Here is a 13,936-nt window from a genome sequence, read left to right on the forward strand (position 1 = left end):
AAAAAACATTAGGGCCCCCAAATTTAAAGATCCAATCCAGAAATGGGCATCCAAGATAAACACACACTTCTCAGAGGATGAAATTAAAGAAGTGAATAAATATATGAAAAAATGCTCCACATCACTAGCCATCCATGAAATGAAAATTAAAACAATACTGAGATAACATCTCACTACAAAAAGAATGGCTATCATAAAGAAATCTACCAACAACAAATATTGGAGAGGCTGTGGGGAAAAAGGAACGTTTCTCCACTGCTGGTGGGAATGTAGACTGGTACAACCATTGTGGAAATCAGTGTGGAGACTCCTTTAAAACCTATAACTGGAAATCCCATTCAAACCAGGTATCCCCGTACAGAGAATTTTCCCGGAGGAATTGAAAACGTCATAATAGCAATATATGTGTACCTATATTTATGGAAGCACAATTTGTGATAGCCAAATCTTGGAAACAACCAAGATGCCCATCACCAGAGGAATGGATGAAAAAGTTGTTGTACTTTTATACAATGGAGTATTACTCAACTATAAAGAATGATAAACTCAAAGCCTTTATATTTAAGTGGAGGCCACTTGAACATATACTCATAAGTGAAATAAACGAGACCCACATTTGTGAATATTGTATAGTCTCCACGGTATCAGAACTCAAAAGAAGAAATAAATACAGAAAAGTATAACACAATTAAGAGGAAAGAGAGAAATTGAGACAATGAAGAGAAGGCAAGGAGGAAAAGCTAGGAAACATGACAGGGGCAAAGCCATACATTTAAATGCACAAGAGGTGCAGGGAAATGATCCTGAAACTCTTCAGCATGTTTTTGAAAAATAACAGTTAATTGGTAGGATTCTCACCCTGACTAACTATATATGCTGATACCTGTGAACTAAGCAACTGCACTGAAGATAGCAATGTGTAATGGTAGGGTCATGCTTGGAATGCCTGTCATTCTGGTCTTCTAAATACATACTGGTTTTCATGACATACCAATTACTGCCATACTGTCTCTCAAGTAAGTGATTGTTTTAAAAAATGGGTAATAAATGATAACAAGTGAGAAGAAAAAGATATGTCACAGGACTGTCTTGCTACAGTGCTCTATGTTGTTAGATTTCTAAATTCCTGTATGAAAACATGTAATTGTTTATTCCTATTTTTAAAAATATTATTTTTATTTAAAATTTTTTTTGTTCATATTCTATAGGGACTTAAAGTTTGACATATCAATACTTGATGGAAAATACCTGTTCCACTTCAAGTCTAAGATGTTTGATATTCAGACAGATAGTTAGGTTGAACTCAACTGCCTATGTTGTAGGGTAATAAAAACAATATTCTCTTCTGGAAGGTTAACAACCAAAGTTTTCAGACCAAAAATTAGAGAAAAGAAGGGCTTTAAGGATAGCCAACATTTTGGCCCTAGCCTTTCAAGGTCAGTGAAGACTCAGGACATAGGAGATTCTGTATCTTAACATCATATAACTCAGTTGTATCCCAAATTTTCTAATCAAGGAGATTATTGGGCCACAGAGGAAAGTGATCAATGATGTAGAGTGTGCCTAAGGAGAGTCACATGGAGAGGAAACATTCTCTTAGGCTTTCACAGAGAGCAAATTGCACAACCAATGGCCATGACTCATCCACATGGCTGACACTGACAAAGGATCTACAAACTGCGGTACAGGGTTTCAGGATAAATCCTGAGGGAATTTGACTGACCTTGTCAGATACAAAAGTTACATTTCTTGTTATATAGGCCTTGCTTTATGTTGTCCTTAACCATCCAGCAGAAAATATAAAAATGAAGTAAAACGAGTAAAGCCATATTAATATGCTGAGCTGTAAAAGACTCAAGTCAACATCTTCTGACATTGCCATTTCTTAGGGAAAACCCACTACTATTATGGACTACTGGACTCTATTGGAATATTTTGCTGAATTCACAAACCTACAATATTTAAATGACAATGGAATACCCTTCTCTGTCAAAACTAAACAAAAAAGGGGGATACAAATGGAGGACCATTTTGTATCTGTATATTCAAATATTTCGAACAGATATACAGCTAATTTCTCTTAATTCAGTGAATAGAGAGATTTGTTCTAATAGTGTTTATGGACAGGATATCATGTCTGCATCTTGTGCAGTGAATAATCACTAAGACAACGATATGCAATGTATTAATTATTGAAATTGTGCTACTAATAGGTTTTGAAACTGTCTCATTGCTATTTGTTTCTCAATAAAATTATTTAAAAAAACGAAGAATACCAGGAGAAAAAGAAAAGAAAGGCCAAGTACATGGATAAATAAAATAAAACATTATTATCTCCTTTCTCTTCTATAAATTCATAAGCTATATTTGTTTCATGTGTTTCTAAGTGTACAATTGGTGGTCATGATATATGATGAATGTTTTAAAATTTGAGAAAATGTTCAATTTCATTAGAAGACATATTGTTTTCAGTCCGTTCAAACACAGGGAGTTGCTTTGAACACATCCCATTATTCTTAGCCCTTTCTGAAGTGTATCTGGAAGTATTTTGTCATGAGTGTCTTTAGAAGTTGTGGTTCAAAAATATAGCAAATGCTGCAGTTCATTGCCTTCCAACAGAAATACTCAAAAAACTATGAATATTTATTTATTTATTTTTATGCATTTATTACAGGGAATACAGGGTCTCACTATATAGATCTGGATTTTTATTTTTATTTTGGAGGCAGGGTCTTACTATGTAGTACAGACTGGCCTTTAACTCACTTATGAAGCCCAGGGTGGACTCCAACTCACAATGATCCTCCTGCTTCAGCCTTCCAAGTACTAGGATTACAGGCATGTGCTACCATCCCTAGTTTTAAAAATATTGTGGTATATACTTCATTTTATTCACTGGATCATGCACCTTGCAATTTTTGGCTCTTCACCAAAATCAAAATTACTGTGAAAGATGCATGTTTTGAATTGATTCAGGAAATTAAAGCAGCAAGGGCAGCACACACAACTAACAGCAACAAGAACTTCTTGAACTACTTTAAAATGTGGCAGTAAAGAGGACTGAAGAGGTTTCAAAGCAAGATAAAGATAATTTGTTGGATTTGTGACAATGTACCCTTAATGGTATATATTTTTAGAAAATGTAAACATTAAACATTATATTGTTGACCACATCTCATATATACAAGGAACATTTCAGAAAAATATATAATTAATATGAAAGGGTAAGGACATATAATCATATTGTCTATGCTTTACTCTGACATAAATAGTAACACCGGTACACTTTGTTAAATAGCTACATAACACCTAGAAATATCACTAAAACTTTAAAAAAATGTAAATGAAACCATTGTTAATAAATCAAAATTGAAATATAGAAATATAAAATTAATTCACAGAAGATAAGAAAAGATAACTACAGGCAACAAACAAAGCAAAACAGGCAGACTTAGGTCATTAAAATATCAATAAATACACTTAATATTAAAAGTCTAAACATTCAAGCTAAGAGACAGATTGGTAGGGTGGATAAATGTACTAGTCAAATGGTAAGTTGTCTAAAAATGTACGCAAATATAATGATATAGGTAGATTAAAAATAAATAAATAGACAAATGTCTCATACTGACACTAATTAGAAGAAAGCAGGGGTGAATAGATTGATATATTAATTAGAGTTAACAACAAAGAAAATTGACTGTCATAAATGGACACTATGTAATGGTTTATAGATCAACATACCAAGAATTCATGGCACTTCTATGTATGTAGCATACAATAAAACTGAAAATGTAGTGATAGAACTAACAGAAGAAATAGATAAACTCAACATTATAGTTAAGATATTTCAGCATTATTGCTCCATTCTTTGAAAATATAAGTAGAAAGGAAATCAATGAGTTTATAAATGATCTTCATCACTTTTAATAGGTATTTACAGATCATTTTACTCAACAGAACAGAATATAATTTCTTTTTTGCAATATTTATGGAATAGATTCTATAATAGACCATATCCTGGGCTATAAAACAAATATGAGAATGTTTAAAAGGACCTAAATCATACAAAGTATGTTCCCTGACCATCAAGCAATTTTGAAATGAACATGACAATCTATTAATTAAATTATAGTGAGAAAATCAAACTACTGTTTTGTTTTTTGTTTTTTGTTTTTTGGGGTTTTTTTTTGTGGAGCCAGGAATTGAACTCAGGCCCTTTTACTTGCCAGGCAAGTGCTTATGTTACTGAGCTATCTCCCCTGTCCAAAACTACTGTATTTGGAATCTAAACATACTTCAAAATTAATCATGGGTCAATAAGAAAAAGTACATGAAGTATTAAAGAAATACATTAAAATAAATGAAAAACTACCATATGAAAACAGAAGAAATAGTGGTGAAATGGTAATTTATGGCATCGTATGGTTATATAAGAAGAGATACCTCGAATGAATAATCTGAGTTTTCAACTTGCAAATGTAGGAAAAGAAGAGAATAGTAAATTTCAAGAAAGCAGAAAGAAGAAAATAATGAGATCAGAGATCAAATAAGTCAACAATATGAAAATAATGAAAAAGTAAGTGAAATAATGAGTTAATTCTTGGAAAATATCAATGAAATTGACAACCCTGTAGAAGTATTGACAAAAAGGAGAAGCAAAGAAAAATTACCAATGTCCAGAATAAGCGTAGGATCATAAAACACCACCCAGTCATTGAAATGAAAATACAAGAAGAGCACGCGTAACTGCGTAGAGATTTGACCACTTAGGTGATCTGGACCAGTTTCTCAAAAAATGTATTTATTACAATTCATTCAATGTAAAATAGAAAATTTGAATAATTCTATAACTGTTGAGATTAAATGTGCAATGTAATTGCTTTCAAAAGAGAAATTTCCTGATTCCTTCACTTAGGAAACACCAAAACATCAATGAAGAATTTGTATGAATTCTCAAAATATTTTCCACAAAGCAGATGATATGAATCTTTTCCCCACATTTTTAAGATAGTGTATCCCTATTACAAAGACAAATAAAAGATTACAAAGAATTAAATGTGTGCTCAACCCATGATAACCTTGAAAATACATATATGTATCTCTATCACCTACATACCAAAATTTGGCAAGTTTGGCATAGAAAGTGATATAGCATTTACACTTAATTTGTGACAAGGATATAATTGTAAAAGTGAAGGATATGTTTAAAATTGAAATAAAAGAATATGTTTATCTCTAAGTCAATAGATGCTAATACTCTATGGATACATCAGTAAAATGTTATCTGATAAAATTGATTCAGTACCAGGTGGAAATAATCAAAGCAGGATGGCACATTCCTATAATCCCATTGTCTGGGGAGGCTGAGGCAGAAGGAGCACAAGTTCTAGCCCAGGTTGTACAATTTAGTAATTTTGAGAAACTCTGTCTCTAAAATTTTTAAAAATGACTGAAGATATAACTCAGTGCAAGGCTCTTGATTCAGATGAGATAGGGAATGTTCAGGGTGATATGGCTGTAAGATTTGTTCTAATAGTGTCTGTGGACAGGATATCATGCCTGCATCTTGTACAATGAATAACAACTAAGACAACAATATGCATTGCATTAATTATTGAAACTGTGTTAGTAATCAGTTTTGAAACTGTCTCATTGCTATTTGTTTCTCAATAAAATTATTTTTTTAAAGGCTCTTGATTCAGTTACAATACTAGGTGGAGAAGGGGGAGATTAAATACAAGCCCTTAACACTGAAGCCCTCCTTTACTCAGTGCTTTTGCTGAAGACTGATCCAGGGAACTAGAAAGAAAGTATAGCAGAGAGAATCGAAAATTTGAAAAAAAAAATACTTGACAGCAATGCAGATTATAAAATTGAACAATTAATTAGTAAAACTGATAGTTCAAAGTATAAATGTAATAACATATTAGGTACAGTTTTAAAACATCAGAACTTGGAGCAAGTCAGATAGTGAAGGTTTTCAGTGTAGCACTGTATAAGGAACTATAGAATTTTTTGACGACAGCAATTCTTTCTGCAGTGAGATGGGATCTCTGTGCTGATTTAACTTGCATTTCTTGAATAACTAATGGTGTGGAACATTTTTTCATGTATCCATTTGCTATCTGTGTTTTTTTCATCTGAGAAGTTTGCATCCACCTCATATGCCCATTTTTGGATTGTTCTTTGAATTTGGCTGGGCTTAATTATCTTAGTTTTTTATATGTTCTGGATAACAGTTCTTTGTCTGAAGGATAGTTTGTTAATTTTTTTCCCCAACATATGGGATATCTTTGCACTTCACTGGCACTTTCTTTTGCTGTGCAGAAGCTTTTCAATAAGATGAGATCACACTCGCTGATTCTTTGAAATATATACTGTGCAGTTTGTCTTTTGTTGAAGAACTCTCTGTCTATCCCTGTGACAGAGGTAATCCCCTTATGGGTATTTTTCCAGAAGACTTGCAAGCATTGTTCCACAGTGATATGCACATGCACCTGTGCTTATAGTAGCACAATTTGCAATAGATAAATCTTGAAAACAAATCAAAATGTCCACCAACTAAAGAATGGATAAAAAAAGATGTGGTATTTTTATATAATGGAGTAGTACTCAGCTATAAAGAAGGATAAACTCAAGTCTTTTATAGGTAAATGAATGCCAATGGAGATCATACCCATAAGTGAAATAAATCAGACTCACGTGTGTAAACATCACATTGTCTCCCTGCTGTAAGAAACTGAAAGGGTAAAAATTTTTCAAAAGGTGCAATAGATATTGTGAAAGGGAAAGAAGTTACTCAAAAGGAAAGAACAACTGGGATGGGGGAAAGGAGAAAAAAAAGAAGGAATATATATGTGCTAAGATAATTGCAGTACAAATTTCTATCAGTTCACTGAAAGGAACAGTTACTGCTTGTATTGTTTGATCTATTTAGCATGCCTGTGTATGGTCATCCGATCAACTACTTTGAAGATAACATTATGCAATATGATAATCATTGTTAATTTTAGGTCATGTTAATTACAGGTCAAAATTCTGTACCATTTTTATTGTTTTCTTTTCTTCTTCTTTCACTTTAAAATAAAAAATAATAAACTGCAGGAAATTTCTGAGGACTTGACCATGTAGGAAGTTCTAGTTAATATTAAAATACATGCAGCCAGGTGTGATGGCAAATGCATGCAATCCCAGCATTGGAGAGACTGCGGCAGGAGGGTCACCTGAGACCATCGTGGTTTATATAAGTGAGTTCATGGCCAGCCTACACTACATAGTGAGACCCTGTCTCAAAAGAAAAACAAAATCAAAAATACAAAAACATCCAGATGAGAAGTGAAAAGAGTACAAGGAAAAATAATATTAAAGGCAGTGTCTGAAATATAGATAAAAATGAATCCCTTCAAGTCTCAAGTAAAACAAGCAAATAGAAACTTATGACTGTCATAGTAAGACTACAGAAGACAAAGAAGGTATTAAAATCCTTTAACAAAAGAAATTATAGCACTTTCAAAGGAGTTACAATTGGCAGATTTCTTTGTGGAAACAACAAAAGCAAGAAAAACTGGAGAATTATATTTGAAAACTGCAGAACGAAGAAAGAGCTTAACTTTACAAAATGGAAATAATATGTTTTCCTGGAAAAGTAAAGTAATTTATAATAGTAACTTACTAAAAGAAATTTCAAATAATAATAGCCTTTAGAAGGGAATGATCTAACATATAAATAAAAAAAGAATAAATGTATGAGCAAATCTAAATGAATATTGACAACGAAAATAAAATAAAATAAAATGAAAAGTGTATTTTTTACACACATATGTGTACACATAATTAAAATATAACAACAGCAGCTTACAGCATAAAAATGTGTGAAATGAGTTAAGCAAATTGAGCTCCTTTGCAATGCCTGAGAAAAAGTAAAAGCACCAACTTTATTTTTTATTCATCAAATATATATGTTCCAATTTTTAGTGCAATTACTAAAGAAGTTGAGAAAACAGCCAATGTAATAAAGAGAAGAAATAAAAAGTAAAATAATATAAAATACCGTAAAATGTAACCATTCAATTAACTCAAAACTAGACTAAAAAGAAGTGAGATGGATTTAAAGAAAATAAGATTTGAAAGCAAATTCACTACCTACTAGATTTAAAATAAACACAGTAAATATCCCAAAATAAAATTCATTTACATGAAAATTAAAAGAAATTTTAAGCATAAAATATAAGAAAAGTAAAAAAAAAAAGGTTGTAAATATATACAATGAAAACAGAAACCAGATTTCATTATATGTAATTTGTAGAGCTATTTCACAATGATAAAATTGTAATTCATCAGAAAAGAAAAATAATTTAGATGTGTATATTCACCAAAAATATCACATTATACAATGGGTGGTCAGAAACTGTAGTAAATGTTTAAGTTGAAAAATTTATTACAATAAAAATATATTGTCACTAACCTGCCTAGAAATACCTGTCCTTGGACTTTCCACACACTTACCCTCTGCTATAGTTCCGCCTATGGTCACAGGTGAGACTTTTCAGAGGTGCCTGGATCTAGAGTGTGTGGTACTCATTAGTGCAGATTGGTTTGGCATAGTTCTGGGAGGGATAATAGGAAGGCTCTGAGGGTGAGTAACCCGGATGAAATATACAGGATAAAAAGAAAGCGTTGTTACCTGTTGCTTGCTGCCTTGTTGCCTGCTCTTTTCCATCTACTATAGAGTATTTCTCCTTACCATGTGTCCCAACTCCTCCTCTCTCATTGCTGGAACAAAATACTCGACACACAAAATGAAGAAAGGAAAGGTTTACTTAGCTCACAGTTAGTGGAGGTTTCAGGCCATACTCCGCTGGCTCCGAGGCAGACTGGCACAAGGCAGAGGGTAGCAGTTCATGGCAGCAGAAAACAGTGAAAAGCAAAGGGAGGAGATGCAGCGGCAGCTTCTAGCAAGCCTCTCCCTTCCATCCAGGCTGACTGTGAGGACCGGTGCTCCTCTGAGGAAGTGGTATGGCTGCAAAGATCAAACTCCTCCTGGGAAATGACACATAGAATCCGGCCTCAACTCCTTTATGTGTCCTTTTTATGCTGAGTCACTCTAGGGTGGCGCTCCATGCCTCAGAGAGGCGCCTCCATGCCCTAGGTCATGGAGTTGCTCATCAGATCCAGTCAAGCTTCTGATCCCTCAAGTTGGCACATTCTGTCAACCTCCACACCATATCACCTTGCTTTGGAACCCGCTGACCATGACTGAAACTTCTATAATGGTGAGCTAAATAAACCTTTCTTCTTTTAACTTCAGCTGTTAGGTATTTTATTTCAGCTGTGAAAAAAAATAACTAAGACAATCATCATTCTTGCCACTTTCTGAAGCAGTTCTAAAAGTCCTTTCATGAGTGTCTTGATGAGACATGCTAAAAAAAAATGTGAATCGGGCCAGGGAGACGGCTCAGTGGAATAAGTGCTTCCCTGGCAAGCGCAAGGGTCTGAGTTCAATCCCCGGTTCCGGGAAAAAAAAAAAAAAGTGAATCGTGCTGCCAAGGGCCACTTAACAAAACACAGATCCATAAATGAATTACAGTGTGCCCACCTTTGTTCACCTTACTCACCAGATCTGGCACCTTGTGGCTGCTGGCTTTTTCCCAAAGTCAAAATGACCTTTAAAGGTTTGCTTTAAATTGATCTAGGACATGACAGCTTAAATAAGAGCACTTCCAGAACAGTTTCATAAATTTGCAAGAATCATGGGACAGCCAGTTAAACAGAAGACCCAATGCTATTATGGGCTACTGGACTCTTTTAGAATATTTTGCTGAGTTTACACACCTATAATATTCAATAACGGAAGTTAGAAAAAATGGGGTACACCGATGAATGTCCATTCTGTATCTGTGTATTCAAAGTGGTTGGGGTAGATATATAGTTGCATTGTCTTAATGACTGGAATGATTTGTTCTAATGGTGTTTGTAAATAGGATCACAAGTCCGCATCTTGTACAGCAATTAACCACTAAGAAGAATATATGCAGTGTGTTATTTGTTGAAAAATAAAAAATAAAAAAAAAGAAAAGAAAAAAAAGAATCATGGGACAAAGGAGGAGTATTTTGATGGTGATTGATGGTGATGTGTCTTTGATTATAATAAATTTTTTAAAATGCACATTGTATTTTTCTACCACAATTTAATAAAGCAAATATAACAGACATAACTACAAGCGGATCTATATCCATAGTGATGTATTTACAATTTAGAGCAAAACAGTAAGTACATAAACTATTTGAAAAACATAATTAACAAACAATATCTAATTTATGTAGAACACTCCATCTACCATCTGCAGAATAGGAATTTATGTGAAATGTACATGAAACAGTAACCAAAATAGACCATTTGCTGATTCATATAGAAAGCCTAAACAAATTTCAAAAGATTTTAGTGATGCTGACCACAGAGACAATTAAGCTAGAAAACAAAAACAGAAAAATAATTAGAGAATTCCCATATGTTTGATAATTAGTATATTCCAAGTAGATTTTCAGTCAAAAATAGACTGTGGAGAAAATTTCTTTGAAGTGAATGATAATGAAAATACTGCAACTTCCCAGTTATAGCTAAAGAAATATAAACAATTATAGCTTTATAAGCATATGTAAGATAAAGTTAAAAAAAACCCCTATACATCAATTTCAAGTAATTAAGGAAAGCAAAGTACTGTGTGAAATCCTGAGAAAGTAGAAAAAATTATAAATATAGCAGAAATGCAAGAAGTAACAAATATGCAATAAAGCTTAATGTTATTTACTTAAAATCTTAACTGAAATCAACAAATTTCAGTTTTACTAATGAGATAGTGTGAATAATTAAGGTCAGTAATGAAAACAAACATCTGCACAGACTTTATAAATAATTTTTATACTCTGATAAATTTTATGCCATAAATTTGAAAATATAATATGAAATGAACAAATTCTTAGAAAAATTCCTCTGACATAAAGGCAAATCAGAAGGAATAGAAACTTTGAATATAAATAATTATTGTAAATGTTCTTATTGAAAAATTTCTTTGAGGGGAAAGAAATTCACTGGAGGGCCATTTGGCTTCAAGAATGAATTCTAGCAATTTAAGGGTAAAAGCAATGGCAATCTTATACATACTATTCTACAGAACACAAAACAAAAATAAAATTAAGGAATATTTCTAACTTAATTTATGTGCCTTGTATAAGATCTACACCAAAACTGACACTGAATTACAAAAATCATAATTTCAGGTCAGTGACCTTTATAAACATGCATGCAAACTTTCTAAACAAAATTAAAAAAAAACTGAAGCATTAAGTAAATATCATCATACTTCATGAACATGTTGGCTTTATTACAAAAATACAAACTTACATTAAAATTAATATAGTAAATATTACCACAGCAAGAGAAAAAATATTTTCAATAAGTACATAAAAGCAACTTTGAAATAGTTACTATTATTAAAATAAACACATAAATTATCTTAACAAACCAGGACTAAAAGGAACATCTTTATTTGATTAAAATATAGTCATAAATAAACCTGAGCCAATTATCACATTTAACAGTAAAATGTTGAAAAGTAGTAAACAGAATGATTCATGAATAGCTTTTCACATCTTAGGACTGGTTAACACTTTATAGGAGATAATTTTTAGGGCCATCAGATTTGGCATTATCTAATACAGCAATTTTATTCTTAGAAAAGGTCATAGATATACACACTTACGTGTCAAAAAATCAAATAAGGTCAAGAAAAACACTGTTCATCATAGCCCAAACATGAAAAATTATATTTTGATACATAAGTTGATAAGTCATCAGTACAATGGATATTAGCTACCTTTGATATGAATATATTACTGCTACATGGTGAAACTTGAAGCAATTTACAATGTGGAGCAACAGAAGTGGGATGTGAAATTGTGGATGCACTACATGATGCTGTTTACATTAAGTTTAAACACAGGCAAAACTAAAGTATAGTGTTGAAAATCAGGATACTAATTTATTGTGGAGGAGAAAGAGAGTAATTACTGGAAGAACGCATAAAAGAAGTCCTTCTGACTACCGGTGACAGTCTCATGATATCCATGGTGATTAAGTGGAACTTCACTTGTAGCATTGTTCAGTTAAAAACTATATTTTGTATATTAGCCCTTAATTATCTAACATCTAAAGTACTAAAAATATTCAATGAGTTAATCAGTATCTTCCAAAAAGTTTCAAGGAAATAGTATATCATAAGAATATTCCAGAACTTATATACAAAATTTAAGAGAACTTTTCCAGTCTGTAGTATATTAATTCTTAAATAAGATTAAAGCAACATAAATAATAAGCAAAAATACCCCAAAACAAAAAAGTAAAAGACAGTCTTGTTATTAAGCATAGACCCCCCCCAAAATGTGACAAACACATCAAATATAAAGAGTAACAAATATAAGTAAATTTTATGGAATAGTGGATAGTGCATCAAAATATTAAGTCCTAACCAAGTAAGATACAGCTCAGAAATGCAAGAACAGTTCAAAATGGAAGGGTCTACTAATGAAATTTGCTAATTAGTTTTTTATATAATATATGATCATTTCAATAAAAATATTTTTCATATAAGTTGAAATCCATTCTTAATAAACATTTGAGTGAAATATTAAAGGTCCAATTATTAAAGCAACTTGAAAAGCAACAGGGATTTTGAAGGAGATAATTTCATACATTTTCTCCCTTTGAGTTAAGAAAGCTTTGCGGTAAAAAAGAAAGATAAAACTTAGAATTTGTAAAGAAAAAAAAGACTTACAGATTTTATGACACAAAATCCAGTTCTCTGTATGTTAAAAGACAAATGCAAAACTAAATGAAAACAATAAACATATATAAAAAGTAAACATTACTGTCTAGGTATATCTTTATACATCTATTTCCATATCTATTAAAATAAGTAACCAAGTGTTCAAAAAAGAAAGCATATATCTCAGTACAAAATTATTTTAAAAGTTGACAAGAACTTCAGCATAAGGAAAAAGCAGAATATCAAATTTAGAAAAATACTCAACCTGAAACTCAGGAAAATTAAAATTAAAAATACTTGTACAAAATTTTTAAAGTCCAGGGAAATGAAAAATCATAATACATGTAGTGGCCAGCCAAACTTGTATTGATTTTTTTAAAAGGGCAACTTGTCAACTTCTATAACATTCAAAATTCCTAAAGTTCGATGTACAAATTGTGCTTTTCAGGATGTATTCTTGATAATATTTATAAAATGTACAAACAAGGAGGTGAGAGATTTTTATTATTTTTTCCTCAGAATTCAGCATAAAATGAGGTTAAAAGGCTAAAGCTTAAATTAAGCATGAGTTAAACATGAATTAAGTATGAATTAAGTTCATCTTTGTTATAGAAAACTTAAGAACAAAGTAGATTTTCAAGAATTAAAATAGAAGAACTATCAAAAGTGTTAATAGTAGAAAATATAAAACAATATTATGTATTACCCTATTATGCAAAAGTAAGGAACTTTCAACACATGTAAATGACTATATAAGTCAGCAAAACAAAAAGGTGGAGGATAAAAAGAAACAATTTTACAATAATCCGTTCTGTGGAGAAGTGTGGTAATAGGAATGTATACAGCAAAATTTCTGTTTGTAGTGTATCAATTTATAAAACAAGTTTTTGTTCTTTGGTTATGGAATTGAAATATGAATTAAAATATTGGTGACAATATTACTACAACATATACATGCTTGTTACAAAGTATAGAGGATGTTCAGTTCTTCCAAATGATAACTTTCTTTTTTAAAAAATTTTTTATTGAGAAATAAATATGAATGAGACAGTTTCACAGCTGATTAATAGGACAGTTTTGATAATCAATACATTGTACATTGCTATCTTCTT

Source organism: Octodon degus, unplaced genomic scaffold (genome assembly GCF_000260255.1).
Source record: "Octodon degus isolate 3935 unplaced genomic scaffold, OctDeg1.0 scaffold00078, whole genome shotgun sequence".
NCBI classification, from domain to species: domain Eukaryota; kingdom Metazoa; phylum Chordata; class Mammalia; order Rodentia; family Octodontidae; genus Octodon; species Octodon degus.